The sequence below is a fragment of the Labrus mixtus genome, chromosome 14 (assembly GCF_963584025.1).
Source record: "Labrus mixtus chromosome 14, fLabMix1.1, whole genome shotgun sequence".
NCBI lineage: Eukaryota > Metazoa > Chordata > Actinopteri > Labriformes > Labridae > Labrus > Labrus mixtus.
This window is the reverse complement of record NC_083625.1, coordinates 25084372-25103220: the sequence shown is the minus strand read 5'-3', so window position 1 is coordinate 25103220 and position 18849 is coordinate 25084372. Positions and strand designations below refer to the sequence as shown.

At 40.9% G+C, this 18849-nt stretch overlaps 1 protein-coding gene across 2 annotated transcripts in view; it reads left to right on the top strand.

The window, feature by feature from the left end:
* Window positions 1–5330: 5330 nt before the first annotated feature.
* The window catches only part of b3gat1b (beta-1,3-glucuronyltransferase 1 (glucuronosyltransferase P) b), a 35490-nt gene continuing 21971 nt past the window's right edge, over window positions 5331–18849 (top strand). The window contains exons 1-2 of one of the 2 annotated variants that reach the window (XM_061055946.1): window positions 5331–5590; window positions 16629–16899. The gene's annotated coding sequence lies outside the window, so the exon portion shown is untranslated. The remainder of the gene's footprint in view (window positions 5591–16628; window positions 16900–18849) is intronic. The other variant, XM_061055947.1, reaches the window with a different exon arrangement.

Below are 18849 nucleotides of genomic sequence, written 5' to 3'. Positions count from 1 at the left end.
CACAAGAAGAAGAATGACAAATACATCAATCACATGGATTAAAAAACACAGTTTACAGATCAAATATAATGCCCGCATCACTCGTTTAAAGACATCATTTATGGATTATGTCCTTTGGTTAAATATTAATCGTCTGAGCTCGCACAGGAGTCTTACTGGACCCTCAAACCCCGGCACACCAACACAGAGCAGACAGTTGTCTTGCACCGCTTGTTATTGAATAATGAAGCAAGGCCATTTGGTTCATTAATAATTCATAGTGCGATATAAAATAACCTTGGGCCAAGCCTTGGCTCAAAAGATGAAAGAACAGACACATATGGACGTCTGCGTGATTGGGCTTTTACTGCTCTGAAATATCATCATCATCATAATAACAATCTCTGCACTCCAAGTCATTGCTCAGAGTTTTACGTTTTTTTTGAGTTTCTTTTGAATTCGTGTAACAACCCGTCCAGTTTGGTTTTCATCCCTCTTTGTATTGATCTACTTAGAAGTGAAAGACCATTTTCTTCAGATGGAAACACTAAAAGTGCCAAGAAAGGACTTCAATGAAGTGTCGGATAGCCTAACGGTTATGTTGCATGGCCCGTGTACAGAGGCTATAGTCTTCATCACAGTGGCCGTGGGTTTGAAACCGACCTCTGACAATTGCTGCATGTCACCCCCCACACCCCTCCTGACATTTCCTGTCTCTCTTCAGCTGTCCTATCCAATAACCAAAATCTCAAAAATGAAAGAAAGGACTTCAAACTAAAACATCCTCCTTGTTTGAGTATAAAAAACTGCTTCTTGATTAGCAGGAAGTCAGTTGGAGTCATCATTTCCAATTTGGTGACTTCCTGGGCTCGCTGGGCTTCTTAATGCCGACCAAAGAACTGTCCACATTGTATGAACTGTGTTTTCAAAGGGGCTGAGCCACTTATTTACAAATGTATTACACCTATACCCTTTTTTTCTTGGTAATGCATGCTGCTGAGTGAGTAGTGTTCAATGGGTTCACACTGGAAAACTGAAACAATAAGCTGAAAAGGGGCTGTAATGTAAGAGCAGCAGGAAACTCACATATAGTGTTACCATGCTGGATGCTCGGACTAAACGTGGGAAAAGTTTCAGCTCAAGAGGTAAACGTATGTTGGAGTAATCTCAGGATGAGTCTGCAGAGGACGCTAAACGGCTTGTTGTGAAAATCCTGCAATAGTTCACTCATGAAAAGAAGAATTTCACGGGACGGCTTCAAGCCTCTACGTTAGTTCTTGAAACCTCACAGAGATTCTCTGCTCCTATCACTGGAGAGCAGCCCTTCTCTGGCAGCGCTGCAGCGTTCTGCTCCCCCGGGCGGCTTCCAGGGAGCCGACCGATCAGAAGACAGTGGAGAACCAGGGAGAGGCTGAAATTAGGTTATTTTTACTGACGCCAGTATGAGATAAATATGGAGGTTTATTGCGCTGCAAATCATGCAGAGATGCTCTATAGGTTTCACAGACAACATGAAAGGTGATATGCTGTAACTTCTATTGTTTTTTTATGCTGACATTAGCCGTGCACAGCCAGGCTAATAGAAACAAAAAATGCGATCTAATTTCAAAAGTCACATACTCACAAATCAACAAAAGCAGGAAATATGCCTCAGGCCTTTAACCTAACAGATTGAGGGGTTGACCTCCGAGGATATCTTAAAAGTGGATAAAAGACATTCAAACCTCCGTGTAAGTGAACCACACCTTTAACTTGAACCTGTTTGTTATTCCAGCGTTGATTTCCCGACACAAAGACCGGAGAGTCAGAGCCAGAATACCAAGTGAGCTGAGGAAGTGATTTGTTTTCTGGTTTGGGAACGGATCGCTTCAAGGCTTTTTGTGAAGGATGAATTAACACACATTGTAGGCTGCCCATTGAGACACACAGAGACAAAACACCCGACCATTCAGCCTTACCGAGCCCCCGTTTTTTTTTTATCTTCCCTACTTCCTCTGCCTTGTTTTCTCTCCCTGCCTCTCTGCCTCTTTTCCCTCCATTGCCACACTTGTGCCGTCTGTTGTCTGGTAACAGCAGCAGTGCCGAGGTATGATGCATGCCCACGAGGGACTTATTTTAGAAATGCAATAACTCAACTGTACTTGAATTCATCTGTCAGCCAAACAGAAACAATATTGCGGATCAGACGACTTCCTGAATCATCGATCCATCTGTGCGTGAGTCGTTATCCAGCTGCTCTTCTTTTCCTATATTTACAGAATTTATCTCCATTTTTTTTGTCAAACATAAATCAATAAAAGCAGACTTATATTTCATGTTCTTGGTTCTCTTATGCACTCGCTGTAGGAAGCAGATTACTGTGTGAGGCTTTGCCCTAAATATTGCCTTCACCCCTCTGGAGACCAACTTCCAGGAGATCTGGAAGTCTGTCAGAATGCTGTCAGGGTCCCCCGGCGCTCTGACCTACTTGTTCCTCTTCCAAGGCAAACTGTGCAGACATACACAACCAGAAATACTTCACCGCTATGAATCAAAACCACCTGCACTCAAATGTACATGTTTTATATTGTTAGACACAATCCCACAGCCTTTTGTGAAATGTTCATTAAGATTCATAATGAATGGATCATTACATAAGACTCCCTTTATTTGACTGTGTAAGATTAACATTTTATATTTTAATGAAGACAACATGCTTCCATCTAAAATCAACATGTACTGAAAAGGTCCTTTCACTATGTCATTTAGGGGATTTTAAAAGTCGCTGGAATACAGATCAAAAATTAAAACAGCCGTTGACGTGAGTTTGAGATTCAACATGATGTGTTCGAACTGCTTCACTAAAGCTGAGTGTGCGCTGTACGACTGTAAAGAAAAGTCGTGGTGGAACGTCAGTGAAGTGTCTTAAATATCTAGGACAGAGATATTATAGTGATCTATAAGTGTATACTGCACACATCTGTTAAAGGGGTTTCCTTCAGTGGAAAGTTTGTTTAGAGGTGTGGTTCGCAGGATGAGTTATGAGTGTCAGGAAATGCTTAGATCAAAGCTAGGATCCCCCGCAGTGGAATGTGAACAAATGGACCCTTATGTCAAGAGGGTTTCCTGGGGACATCTAGACAGGAGATTGTACCTGTGACCTGTGTTGGCCTTTAAGTTTATGACATACATATAATTGCAGAGGCCCCTGCTGTTGGAAAAGAGGGGTTGTCCTAAAAAACAAACAGATGTCCTCATGTGTCCTGTGACATTGTGTATAAATAGCATTCTTAGTGTATGTTCGGGAGAGATCGATATTGGCTTCTTGTCTATCCTGAGCAGACGTGTTCAGTGATTCTGTATCTTGTTAATAAACACTTTTGTTTGAAAGCAAGTCAGTCTCAACGGCGAATTTCTTCATCATCAAACATATCAACAACGGGAATCCACATCATCAGCTCACACATTTACGACGCGCGACCAAAGCTCACGATTTACACACGCTCACACTGCACGACCCGATTGTCGGGCACGACCTGAGAGCTCAAACTGTACGAGTTTAAACAAGACGCAGCATTCGCAACTGTCAAAAAAAACAACTTCCATAGACGGAGGATGAAATCAGATTTGTGTATTTCACAAATCTCACACACACACACACACACACACACACACACACACACACACTCAGCATCACTAATAAACACAAGCCAACTAGAAGCTAATTCAAACACATTTTCTCTGTCAGCTGGAGGTTGGCACATATTTCCTACCAACCTTTTTTTCCATGATAGGAGGGGTGGAAGACACCTTAAACAGGCATGCCTGCTGTTGTCATGGTGATTTCGGACGCTGTCTGTCAGTTTGTGAAAGTCCCAAAGTCGTGGAATCAGCTCGTGGCTCTGCTCTCTGCTCTGTGCGAGTGTGTACGTCCAAAATATCAAACATCTCAGAAATTCATGCGACTGGTCGGGAGCAGCTGATGGAGCCACTGGGTAGTCTTATCATCAGATTACATCTACCTGTATTTACTTTGTGCATGTGATGGACATGTGACACACTTGTATCTGTCACTGGTTTATTATTGATACACGTCACCTTAAGTCATGTGAAAAAGTAAGAAAAACACAGTAATTAAATGAAAACTTTGCCCGTACATGTTTGTAAAGTGATGTCATATCAGTAGATAATGACCTCTGTGTTTAATATATGGTAATGTGCTAAATGACAAAATCTCAGGACATATCAACCTTTTCGTTTGCCAGATTATGGAAATGAAGCAATTAAAAGGTGTTATCAAAGTAGAATAAGAACCTCAGGTAACACCTCAGGTTTTCATAGACAAGGTTGAGAATATGTTGTGCAGCTGGTGAGTGTACCTTTTTCTTTGAGTGTGGTTTAAAAGGAGCAAAAAGAGAAATAAGTCAAAATGTGATGAATGGCTTTACTTAGTTATTTCACTCCATCACTTCTTGGCTGAAGTGCACAAAGCAGTACCAAACAGAGTTCTGTTTCCATTTATCAGTAAAGCTCATCACAGAGTACTGTATACACAGCACTGTTGGTTTTTAACTCTTCCTGTGAGGCATTTCACTATTGTTTTCCAATTACAGCCGTGCAACATGAAGCGTGGCCACAGACCATCATTTAGAAAAGGTTAGGCTGAAGTTTGGTGGGTTAGCCTCTGCAGCTCAGCACTCCTGCTAAATGTCACACCTTTCAAAGAGAAGAAAAAGTCGCACTTAATGGTTCCTCGGGGGCGATATGTCAATGTCAAAAAATGTAATTGCGTCCCACGTTCTGGGGCGATTTAAATCAGAGGCTTTTCACTGCGCTGCTTTCATGAAGAGTGGGACATTTTTTCAGATGCTTTTCAGGATCATTTTGTCGGAGAAAATCATGAAGCCTCTCCATGTCTATCCTTCTCATCCTGTTGCAGTCATTTAAGTTTTCTTTCATTTAGATTCACATTCTGTCGAGCCCTCTCTGGTAGATGCCAGGAGCTGTGAGTTTCACAGAGGAGGAGGAGGAGGAGGAGGAGGAGGAGAGGTGGTGGTGGTGGTGGGGAGGGTGTTTCCCTCAAAGCAGAGACTCCTTCAGTCCAACAGAAATACACTCACACTCACACAGACGCAGACTCTTCCTCCATTTCTCCTGCACAAATAAGACAATAAATTGCATCAATAGAAAACGCAAGAAAAAGGAAGAAGAGGATTTTCTATGCCAACATAGAGGCAGCGAGAAGAATAAGACGAGTAGCCGAGTGACAGAGAAAGACGAGGAGCAGTGGGAGGAGGAGGAGAGTAGGGAGGAGAGAGAGAGAGAGAGAGAGAGGGAGGGTTTAAGTGTGAAATAAGCTGTCCTCTCTTCTTCTCTCACATCTCAGTCTGGGAGCACCGGAGCACAGCCACAGCTCTGGAGTGCATTCTCGGGACATGCAGCTACACCTGTAAACCTTGTTCATTCAGTCCGTGGCGCAGTGATCATGTGCACACAGCAGCAGCACCTTCAGGTGTGTTTTTAAAGCTGTGTTGATGAGATCGTTGGAGCTCGGAGGCAAAAGGAAGCAGCAGAGGAGGAGAGAACGACGTGCAGGGACGTGGATGCTGAGCCGCTCCAGTCTACAGTCAAGGTCTGAACATTTTCTCAGTTTTGAAATGTGCAGTATGGATAGACAGGACGTGCTTTCTGACCGTTTAGAGATGCTCTGCAGAGTGCATGTTGAACAAGACGAGGTACAATAGAGATGAGTTTGCCCAGCCTCCTGCTGTCTGTGGAGCTGAATCACAGAGAAGTTTTCATGTTGACTTGAGTATCCAGTGTACAAAGTGAATGCAGATTTGTTAAAGATATTTGTCTCACACACTTAGTCACATCGTGAACTCTTGTCTAATTGGCCAAAAACTGTCATTACAGAAGCATTGAACACTATTTGCATGCGTTTTTGGTTTTCATGCAAAAGACACACTTATGTCTTTGGCATGCAAAAAGAAGACTAAGTCTATTGATCAAAGTATTTACAGGCTTACAACTGCTACATATTTTTCTTTGTTCCTTTTTCAGAGCACATGAGTTATTAATTTCTGTCAGGACCTAAAGACAATTTCAACCAGAATCTTCAAACTGTGGAAATGACCAACTCTGCCTTTAAAACTCATAAACAGGGAAAAAAGAAATACAAATTTAACAAATTATCATCAGTGGATGGATATATGAGCAAGACATGAATTAACTGAATAAAATCAACCAACCATAGAGATAGTGATACTTCAGCCTTATACACACACACACAGTGAATCTCTAACACAACAAAGATAGTATGAAAACACAGATAGCAGCTTTAATCTGGCCGCAGGTACATTTTATGCTTTTTGAAGTTTTCTAAATTTAGTTTTGCATAATGTTGATTCAAACCTAAACAGCAGCAGGAGAACCTGTATTAACTCTTTCTTTGGTTTGTGTTAACCCTTTGTTGGTCCTGATAGTCACAACAGACACCTTCCATTGGTCAACCTGTTTTTGTTTTCTTATTACATTTATTTTGTACTTTTATTATCAACTTCTCAAAATAAATCTGTTCAGGAGCAGAACAACAGAGCCATACTGACAAACAGTTCAAGCAATACGCTGACTAAGTACAAAGAACGAGACATGAAAACGTAAAGTACTGACGTGGCTGTAAGATTTTAAAGCACCGAGCAGGTTCTCTCTTTTCTAAAACACTTTGAATTCCCTGAAGGGATTTGGGTTAGACAGCTTCAGTTCCTGCTGCAGGGTGTCCCAGGTTTCAAGGAGCAGAGTCAAAGAGGGACAATTTAGCAGAATCTGTTCAGACTGATGGTGAGAGTCATGAAGCCAGAGGAGCACACGCTCATGTGAGGACCAAAAGAAAATCTTACACCTGACCCGATTTCATACCAAATCAATGCACAGGTGCAAATCTGTGACAGCCAGCAGGAAGTGCAAAGTGCATGAATTAAACAAAATCAGGTTATTGATGTACAAGTTAAAATATTCATTCACCTGTCGGTGTTGAGATGTTGCTGTTAGGCTGAAGTTCAGAAATGGTTCATTCAAAAGTAGATCTCTGGAAAGTTGTTTGCTCATCCTCCAGTCAATACTTTTCATTTTTATAAATCTGCATCATCATAAAGTGATTTCAGTATCCTGTAAAGCTCAATTCAAATCAAGCCCAATACCCTTTCATGCTTTAAATAGCTTCAGCAGTAAGCCTGTTTCAGCTGCTGTATGACCTGCTTGGTATGCACAGGTGCTCCGCAACTGCAACAGTACGCTGCTGTCGTCCTTCTCAGAAATCTAGATGCTTAAGCCGAGCCTGAGCCGGCTAACGAGTCATCAAACAGGGCCGCCCGCTTCAAGGAAGTATCAGGAAGTTGCTGTGAAGGGACTTGGGTCCAGAGGGGAACCAGAGGGTCGCCGGTTCCAGTCTGGAATTGGTCTGGTAGCTGGAGAGGTGCCAGTTCACTTCCTGACAACTGTCGAGGGGCCCTTGAGCAAGACACCAAATTCCAACCTTTCATGTGCAGCCCCCTCACTCTGACATCTCTCCATTACTGCATGTGCAATCGTCCTGTTTTCATGTGTGTGTAGCATGTCTCAATAAGAGTGTGAAAGTAATTTCCCCTCGTGGGATTAATAAAGGATATCTTCTTCTTCTTCTAAAGGTAAATTAAGTAATAAAGTTTCTCAGGAAGGAAGTGGAAGCTTTAGGCTGTCCTGTCACTGATGTTGTACGCTGGTTTTTGCAAAGCATCAGAAACGATTAATATTAAGAGTAGTGTTTAACCAGCATGGATAAAGGCAAACCAAATCTAACACCCAAACTAGCCAAACAAAGCAGACAGAGAGAGAACCGCTAACAGGCTGCATTCATTGGCTCCATGGCTGCACCCTCGGTGGATCATATGATCTTTATAGAAATATGTGTTTAACTCTTAACGGTTTAATTGTGAAATATGTTCCTTATTTATTGGTCTTAACATTAACAAATGGTTCTGATGAAACAGTTTCCTGTAGGATTTAGATCTGCCTGAAAATTCATAGAGGGCTATTTCCTGCAGCATTTGAAATCCTGCACAAACAATTAGATTCTGCATCAGCCCCTGAGTGTGTAATCTATATCGAACATATCTCGGCTGAATTAAGAGCAGCTCAGATGGAAAATCAAGAAGAGAAAAATCATTAGGCTTTGAACCAGCTCAGCAGGCCGGCCTTTTTTTTTTTTTAGATGTGCATGCTCGGCTCTGCGCTTGATGAACAGTACAGAAAAGTGCCTTTGAGTCAGATTGTTTGAGGTTGTTTTTTTTTGCCCACTTGAAAGCTGGTTCAGATCAGAGACAGGTCCCTCAGAAGAAGAAGAAGAAGGAGGGAATGCTGCATGAGCAGATCAATACGCAGTAAAGCAGCACTCTCATCCTACAGAGCAACGTGCTCACAATGTATCAGCTTTCATGCCAGAACACTGGAATACCTGCAGGAACAGTTTTATTATTGCTATTTAGGAGAGGTTTTTGTGTGCAATGCCTGAAAGACACACAATGAATGGGAGTGAATTGTCGTGTCGCAATAAAAGCAGGTAAATAGGACGCAGCCAACATTTTAGATGACTCCCTTGATTCCCCGCCAGCCTCGACGTCATCTTTTTGTTTTGATTGAGATCCCCCTGGTGGCAGAATGTACATACTGTGCGTTTCAGTCAAGATGTTAGCCCTGTTGTATGAGATCATTTAAGCTGACTATCGTTAGCATCAGGGATCTTAAAAGGTATTCAAGTGTAACAATGTGATAAGATTTAAAGAACAGCAGGACAGACACACACAGTATCTTATACGTCATGGTGGGACATTTAAATGGTCCAACATTTTACAAATTTTTGCTCTGCCCAGGGTGTTGTCATTTTTTATTAGAAGTTTGAACATTCATTCGAACCTGGGTAAGAAAGATCTCATTCCAGCTGTAATGAGTCGTTCAAATGTCAAATATAGAGTCTATCAGCGCATCAGGCGGTCTGACGTAGTTTGTACTAAAATTCTTTATGCAGGTGCTTATGTATGTGGCTGCATATAGTTCACGCTGTGTGTATACTATAATTGAGTCAATGTTAATGTAGATTGTTGCTGATTGTATATGTATCTGAGATTGTTGTGCGTATATTTAAATGTGGGTCGGATAATAGAGTTTGCCTCTGCGGGGAGTGCACTATACTTTCAATCAGCCAGATGTGATTGAATGCTAATTTATTCAAATGCAACAAGCACAAAGTATGCATACATAGATATATATGTTTCATTGTTTCTGATTGCTTTAAAGTCTGCACATAAATCTATACTTAACAGAAGTATTTCCCCTAAGTTTCTGCAACTTGTGGTGTGAATAGGTAGGTGTGACCTGGGGTGTAGTACTTTGAGGACTAGAAAGGCACTTTACAAGCTCAAGTGAATTTACAATTTCACCATATTGACAAAGCAACTGTCACCATGACTGAAGTCTCCGGAGACATTCCTGAATAGTTTGAGTTGTGAGAGCTTCTCCAACACTGCTGTGAGGTGAAGTTGATCTAAAAAAGTGTAGCAGTTTATTTGTGTAGTGGGCTTAAGGGACCAAGGTGATCAAGCCGGGTAAAAAGAAAACCAGCTTTGTGACACTAAAAACTCTTAACGCTCAACATGAATCTCCCCTCTGGAATTGAAGCAGGCTGATTTGAGCTTTTACTGTTTGCCGAACTAACAAGAGCATGAAGCAGAAATCTGTTGGATGCACGAGTACCCATTTTCAAAACATGTGTTTGCATCTTGAGTTTGGGGTTTCCACCACAAAGCAGTCGAAGCTTTTCATATTTATGATCGTGTGAATCATTTGAATGACGTTAAATGTTTCTCCCTCTTCAAAAGAAAAGCACAATTTTTGTGTTGGTCCTTTACATTTTACCAAAATAAAACCTATTTAAATGTGCAGCCTCACCGTGACAAACGGTGGACAAGTTTAAGAGGATTAAGTCTGTCTTTTTACCACATTTCTCTTAAATATGAACAAGAAAATTGTGAAGGGAGTTTGAGGCAAAATGAGAAGCGTCTCCATTAAGCGTGACAAGCTACGCAGAATAGTTGTTTCTGTCTTTGATCACCAGAATAATTGGATTAAGCTCATTACATGCCCAGCAGAACATTACACTCGTGCTCAGTTTAAGTGTGCACACAGTGATTTCTGATGAAACTGATTGTCATTTGCCTCCGGCTGCTTCTATTACAACACGGCCATGTAAGCATCTTAACATAATTATTACTTTCATTATGGTCATATTTCTGTGAACTGATATTTGGATAAGACGTGAATTTTGATGAATGCTGATTGCCTGCAGGGAAACAAGCACATAATTATTATTTACTCTGCCAACAAACGCAGTATGCAAAACAGAGAGAAAATGGGAATATTAAGCGAGGGAACAGCTTGATTAAATTATTTTTCCAACTCCGAGCTCACACAGTAATTAGATTAAAGGGAGCTCATAGTCAAAGACAGTGAATGATTACTGCTGCAAAGAGTACGAGAGATGATTAAAGGTCACATATTCTCCTCCTCTTCAACCAGTTTAAATAAGTCTCAGAGCTCCTTAAAACATGTGTGTGAAGTTTCTTGTTCTAAATCCACTCTGATCCTGTATTTGATCATGCCTATAAACCCCTCTATTTCAGCCCTGATCAGAACAGGCTGTTTCTGTGTCTGTACCTTTAAATGTAAATGAGCTGTGTCTGACCACGCCCCCTCTCTGGAAGGGCTTGGGTGGCTCAGGGCGCGGTCACACTGGCCATCCGTACCGTGCTGTACCCAAGCACGATTGCCCCCCCGCAGCGCCATTCCCACGCTGGCCGCCGCGGCCCGCGGTCACACTACACAGGACTATCCGTGCCTAAGCACGATTACCTCTTGTACATAACGTCATAATACAACACATGCACGCTTTATGTTATTATGAAGCATGCTCAGTTTACAAACAAACAGACGAGAGAGAGAGAAAGAGAGAGAGAAAAAAAGAGACGCACAGTCGAGTCCGCGTCTGCACATCAGAGAACAACACAGAGCATGACAGCTACGTTAATGACTTTACATCTTATTTTAAGCCATTTTAATCAGACACAGCAATAAATTAAAAAAAAAAGTCAGAGCGCGAGTCCGCGCGGACGCCTGCACATCGGAGAACAACACAGAGCATGACAGCTACTTTGTGTCTTATATTAAGTCATGTTAGTCAGATACAGACATGAAACTCCAGATTTCTCCATAATGAAGGCTGTCAGCGTTGTTTACCCGCGTGCATGAAGTGTACCGTGCCAAAGCACACCTCTCCAAAGTTTGCCAAAGCCAAGGAAGTGTACCGTGCCTGAGCACGATACGGAGCGGTCACACTGGTCAAACGAATTGGACTTTAGCGTTGAAGCGTGCTTGGGCACGGTACGGATGGCCAGTGTGACCGTGCCCTCAGGCTTTCTCGTCCCATGTCCTATTGTTTACGGTGAGAAGGCAGACTCAGAGGGCAGAACAAACACCTAGCTGTGGGAGTGTCCCCCGCCTGGGGGAGGGGCTACTGCCCTTTGTGATGTCATGAAGGGAAAATCTCCAAACAGCCTGTTTGAGCACACATTTTCTGAAAAGTGGAGCAGGCTAAAGACAGAGAGGACACATATTAGTGTTAGAAAAACATTGAGAAGTGGATTTTACATAATGTGTGACCTTTAAGAGGGCAAAATGATTGACTATCCGTTCTGCATGCTATTAAAGTTTAAATCATGTGATTTAAATTTGACAAGAAGCTAAAACATTTGAATTAATTAAATGTGGTAATGTAAAGAAATATCTCTCTTATACATATCTGACCTGCGAGCAACGTATAGAAAATGCAAAACAAATAAATAAATAAAAAGATTTCACTGTGAAATAGCTTCAATAATGAGAGTGTGAGATTTTGAGATTGAGAAAATTAGATTTTATTATTATTAGATTGGATTCCTCATGCATGAAGACGATCAGGGCACTTCAGTATGAAGTGCTTTTTACAGCTCACCTGTTTATTGTAAATGTCAATGAGCTCAATTTGATCTGGTCTCGTGATTTTAACCTGCAGCACAACAAGGCGGCTCAGAGCTTCTCAAATCAGATCCATATAAATGCAAATGTCATTCAATTGACTGTTTAAATCACTGGAACATAAAATGAATGAAACTGTACTTCAAGAGTGATGTAACAATGAAAAGATAATATGATATAGAATGGTACAATCTTCTAGGGTTGACACAATATGAGATTTTCAGAATACAATACAGTGAAAATCAAACCAGTGATATCTGTTTTGAAACCATGGCAACACAAACACAAGTCCTAGTATTGGGTAAATAACCAAAAAAAACACCTCCTTCATAATGTTTGAATTGCACAAATATACTGTGGCAGGCAACATTTTCTTTATAGGATAAAACGAGACTTCAGACTCAGGCTAGGTCGAGGAAGGTCGAGGGTTCGATCCCCAGCTCCTGCAGCTACATGTTCGATGTGTCCTTGGGCAAAACGCTCAACCCCGAACTGCGGTGTATGAATGTGTATGAATGGACTAGTTACTTCTGATGGTCTCTTTACTCAGGAGCCTCTACCATCAGTGTGTGAATGTGTAGGTGTGATATGCGGTGTAAAAGCGCTTTAAGTAGTCAGAAGTCTAGAAAAGTGATATACAAGCTCAAGTCCATTTACCATATATTAGCGTGGAGATGTTTTTTATTTCAGCCGAGCCAATATTCAATCCAGTTTAATCCAAATGTATTTATATAGAACATATTCATGTATAATATGTTAAATATATTATCATTATATTATAACATATTATAATGTGTTTGAAGGTTCGATTCGGACAGACAAACATGTAGAGGCAAAGCGTTCAGAGCTTTGGTGCTGCTCCTGAAAAGTCTTGGTCGCCCCTGAGCTTCAATCTCGACCTTGGGACAGCCAGAAGCAATTCACATGTTGATGTGAGCGTCCGTGATAAAAGATGGCGTTTGAAAATAGGTATTATATGTAATAATAATAATCCTCGTAACAAAAGTAAACAGTGCTATGAGTGGGAACATTTTTCCGGCTTGAGCTGTGAAACGCTGTATTGGCTCCGTGTGATCTGTGCTCATTAACACTTTCACTGAAATGTTAGATGACTTCACACCGTCTGTACTTGTTAACATCTTCACTGTACAAAGCTGTGACTTCATTTAGCCACAAATCAAACGATTAAACGTTTTCTCACTCATCTGTTTGTTTCAAAAGGAGAAAGTCTTTCAAATGGGTTACTTTTTGTAAACCTGTAACACCAAATATCACATACTTTAGCTTTAGTATTCTCATATTTGATATCAGAGACACATGGGATGACTGCCGATGATAGATCAAAGTGTATGTGTGTGTGTGTGTGTGTGTGTGTGTGTGTGTGTGTGTGTGTGTGTGTGTGTGTGTCTGTGTGTGTGTGTGTGTGTGTCTGTGTGTATGTGTATTGCAGGAGCAAGCAGAGCCAAACTATAAGTCACAATCATTATCAAAGTCACACTATTCAATAGGTGTCCCAGACTGAAATCATTAATGGTGAAAGTGAGTTTAATAGATCTCCTTTAATCTGTGCTCTCCACAGTCAGGGGTTTGTATTCTAGTTGACATTTTAATCTTAGGGCTTCAGACCATCGTCTGTTTTTGACGAGTTAGGAGAGATCACATGTTGTTTTGTCGTTGATTTTGAGTCAACCGATGTGAACGTACAAAGTCCATATAAAATGAGACATCAGCAGAGATAGAGACGTCACAGTGAAAAGCCAATAATTATCACCAAGTCGACTTTTCAAAATAAAACTATCAGCCTGGAGAATACACGACTGACACCTCACAGTTATTCATCACCTACACGTTCATATTTCCACATCCATGAATAAGAAGCATTTAATTGAATCTGACTTTTAATGATTTGCATTTTAATAGCACACCTCCACTTCTTCTTCTTCTTCTTCAGGATGTGACACCTTTGAGAGTGCATCATCATCTCGTTAATGTCCCATCTGTCAAACACTGAATGCTACATTACTGATGCAGACAGAGTCGTTTATTTTGTTACATCCTTCAAAAGTGGGTGTATTAATAGTAAAGTGCAAAATACTTTATATTGGGATCAAACTTCTGGATCTTCTCTCTCAAGTGTGTCTTTTTGTTCAAACCTCTTGCTATTTATTATCATGTGTTATGTGAGGACACGGCAGCACCATGACGAGGGGTTTAGAAATGATTCCTCTGCGGTCGATTGAAGGTGTTGCATTTCTGCTGCATATAAAGACACCAGTTGGAGAGGAGGTGTTGAGCTGTGATCGGTTATTCTCTCACAATGAATCTGTTTACGTGCACACTTTATTTCAACACACTGCAGATCTAAATGCCACTAATGCTGCTGGTCTTGAAAGGATGTTTATATCCACATTCTTATTCTGCAGCCTAATAATGGCAGCCTGTGCATGAACACACAGATTATTTCCAGAGTCAGACAGTGAAAAGCCACACTGGTGATCAGGTACATACATAACCAAACAGACTACAGAGAAACGTTGAAGCTGACGGATGTGAAACGATGCTGAGATAATGAAACACATCACGTTGCTTACTGAAAGGGAAATCGTGATTGTAAAGAAGCAGAGATAGATGAGTAAACAGAGGACACAGAGGTAGATATTCTGCTGGCCTGACCGCTTTTGTAAGACGATAATTCGATTAAACTTGAGCTACAGTCTCATTTATAAAAAAGGGGAAAGTTTAGCATGCAGAGGTCTGCTGAATACTGTGTATTACTGTGACTGGTCATGGATGCTTGTGGATGTTAAGTACAAAAGACACAAGATCTGTCCAAAAACAATCTATTTTTCTTGGCCATTCTAAAAGCATAACTAGTTTTTTTGGTTAAAATTGTTGAGCACTTTTGAACTTTTAACAATTGCCTTGCAAGATTTGACGCTCACTTTGGGGCAAGAAAGCTGCAAAAAGCAGCAAAAGGAAAGTTCTCATAACGGCTAGTACTAGCATGCAGGCAACATGTTAGCAAAAACACATCTTAGAGATTACATTTATCCGATGAACCTTAAAGGCTGAATATGCAACATTTTACACATGAATACAGCAGAAATCAAATATATCCTCTGAAAATAACTCTGAGTCATGACTGTCCCGTTGTCTGTGATGTTTTCTGAGCCGTATCTACAGCGTGTTTACATGGACGGGATGGCCGGCCGACTCATCGACCCCCTCGTGTATAAAAGTTATTTAATAGAGGGACTAGAGAAAAGAAGAAGAACATACTGTACTCACTGCTTATTTGAATGTCACGTAAGCAGTTTAAGATCACGGTCATTTCAGGTAAATTTACATGCAGTGTGAAGATACGAGCATAATAACGATTGCTAGCATTAGCATGCTAACACAACAATGCAGCTCGAGTTGTTCTGGTTTCATGCTGGTGCTCCAGGGCGACATCTACTGGATCAAAAAGTTGCATATTCTTCCTTTAAACACATATTATCTTCATTTTCATCTTTCATGTTGTCGGTCTGTGAAATCTATAGAGCAGCTTTGCATGATTTGAAGCAATTTCAGCCTCTGTCTGAAAGAGTTCGTTTTAGCTGCTTTCTCCCGACATGGCCACTTTCTTCTGATTGCTCGCTGTCCCCCTCCAGGGACAGAACGCTGCAGGGCTGCCGGGGAAGGTCTACTCTCCATACTGGGAGAAGAGAGCCTGTGTAAACATCTTAACGGCTTACGCAGAGCCAGTTAGCCCCATCTTATAATTTACTGCCAGAATTGAATACACACATACTCCACTCTGCAACAGTTTGCAAACAACGGGCTGAACACTGGCCAAATGGTTTTCCCTACTCAGTGTTATGTGACTTACATATACAGTAATGCACTTAGGATTTTCTGCAAAGATTGGTGTGTTAATGTTCAACATCCATAATGAAGGATGCTTCCATGCTGGTTAACAAACAAACATTTCTAAGACTCTATGAGGAAGGTGGGATTTTAGTTCCAAAATCTTAAAAGGTCGATCACCAGTACCAGCCGCTCATAACAGCTTCATTTAGAGCCTCTACACTTTTTGTCACACGCCAAACTGTAACCGTCCTCCTTAATTACAGATTGAAGGCGTGCTGCCTCCTCTCCATCTGTGCAGCTCTGTAGACTGAAGGCATATTTTTACCCTCTCCCTTTATTACACTTTTCAAGCATAGGAGTCTATTCAGAAAGCGCTCTTTTCATATGCCTGTCAGGAAATGAAAGCTAACTGAATAGAAACGTCCTTACTGTTTGACTAGTGGACCATGTGACTGTGGCTGTTTGTGCATCAGATAAACAACTCCCACGTTATGCACAACTCTATTAATTTCTCCAATCGGGCTTCATCCCGCAGTAAGAATTCCATTCGTGTGGCTGTGACATTTTTCATGTGATTTATTCTATTGTCCCAAGTCCTCCGGCCATGGCTGCCCCTCTGCCCCGTCCCCTCGCCATCAGCTCTGACAATCCCAGTCTTTGTTTTTGCAAAGAGAAGCAGCATTCTTCCAGAGGGATGACCTCCTCTGTCTCTGCAGGGGCCGGCACTGAGGACGAGACCCGACCCCAGGATTGGATAGCAGCGCCCACCGGATGCTGACAACCGAATCCACCAGTTGTCAACCCAAACTCCGCTGCTCAGATGTGCGCCAAACACGCTCCAACTCCCCGGGAAGAGAAGCTGATGGATTGTTCTGCTCATCTCAGCTGACACATCAAGGGCCTGAAACTTTGACAGCAGCGTCATCATTAACGCAGAGACCCGGCAGGATTACACTGTGAGACCAAAGAGCAATAAAACACAGCTCTGTAAGTAGGCCTCTCAATTGTTCATGTATTTATTTGTAGCAGGGTTTGTGTAAAAGTTGTTATTTTTTAGTAAATCATCCTTTTACAGAGCCACTACAATCAACAGAATATACATTTTGTTTGTGCTTTTCAAAATAAAAGAGAAAGAAAAGGAACAATGCACATGCAAATAGCCAATAGATAATGTTCTTGAAACAAAAATGTTTATTATGAGCATAATATATATCAAGTTGTAATGATATATCAATAACAAACCCAACCTATTGTCATCTCAAAGAATGAAAACATGAACTACTGTATATGTTAAGAAAAAACAGTGGAAAGAAAATAATAATGGCATAAAGTACTAGTAAATTTAAAGACCAAAAACAGGGAGAACAACATGTTAAAGGTCCAATCAGTAAGATGTGTAGTGAATGAAATGATAAAGTGAGCTTACTATATGATCAGACATTAAGGAAACATGCTATGTTGAAGTGCTGGCTTCTCTGACAACAATGCAGCAGCCAGTATGTCCTCCTTCTAACTTTAGATTCTGGTCCTGAATGCTCTGGATTTGTTTGGACTAGAGAAGGTAGGCGCTTTTAAGGCGAACACAGCCGTTTTGGACGCCCCTCGGTTTGCCAGATATGAGAGCAGTTATCAGGTCAACAGGTGTTGCAGTGATGGAAGTGAGCAAGAGAACTGGTTCAGATAGAAGTGATTGTACCCAACCTAAAAAGCCTCTGCATGTTTCTAATAAGCTCCACGAGCAGAAACGTGCTCAAACTAGGATCAATATTGGAGATGCTTTTGAAAAATGGAGAGAGGTTAGAACACAGAAAGGTTTACAGACCCATGCAGAGCTGGATAAACACTGAAGTTTCAATGTATGAAACATGATAACTTGCGTGAGCATCGACTCTAGAGAGGAGGGGGCGGGGGGAGACAGCTCTCTACAATGTTTTGATTTTGGACTGCAGTACCCATTTTAAACACTAGGTATCATAGTTACATATCGCTCCTTTAAGTTAAAAACATCAAATAAAAATACATTTATAAAAGATCTTTAAATAAAGGAACAAACGCATTTAATGCTCATTCAGGTTTATTTCCGATTATTTTACAGCCTATTAATTCAGTGTTTATAATTTTCAGGGTCAATGCTCAATTCAGATAAAATTAAAGTAACTTAGCCTGAGCCACAAAACACAGAACAGAATACAAAACTGGAGCAGCACCTGCAGGAGAGCAGCCGAGACGAAAACTTCTGAAGTTTCTGTGACTTTAGTTTGAAGAATTTCACAGAGACTCATCCGTAAAAAAAACCCCACTGCACCTGAATTTTAGAATTCACAACGAGCCGTGCAGCGAGTCTCCACTTCTGCATCTCACACAGATTGAAAGGAAAAGTGAAAACAGCAGAAACATCACACATCAGATTACCTGTAGATGTCCTGCACGCACATACACGAGTCAACATTCAGATTTATGGGATTAATTACCGGTAATAACAATTTCCTGAATAAAAATGGTACTAATGAGGATTTCATGATTGAAAATATTCTGTTAATCTCCCCCTTCAGTGACATCACCAAAGATTATATTTCTATCACTTAAAGTATAATAAAACTTACTTTATAGTCTATATTTCTCTATATAAGTCTATATACATTTTTTTCAGGAAAAGGTTACTGACTCTGCCTTTGAGGTATGGTGTATAGGATGCGTAAAATACTTTAAATATAAAAGCTGTTTCATTTTAAGAGACTTCTACCAGGAAAGGTAACTGAACCTCACGTTCAATACAAATAATTTGTCATTAAAATACCACAAAAAGAACATTTCACTGAAAGTGATGGAGATAAACTTTGCATGTTTATTGTCCCCATGAAAAGGAACTTGGACAGTATCTATCTGTTGTGTTGTGAACTATTTTCAACTGAAATGGGGGAAGAACCAATCAAACGA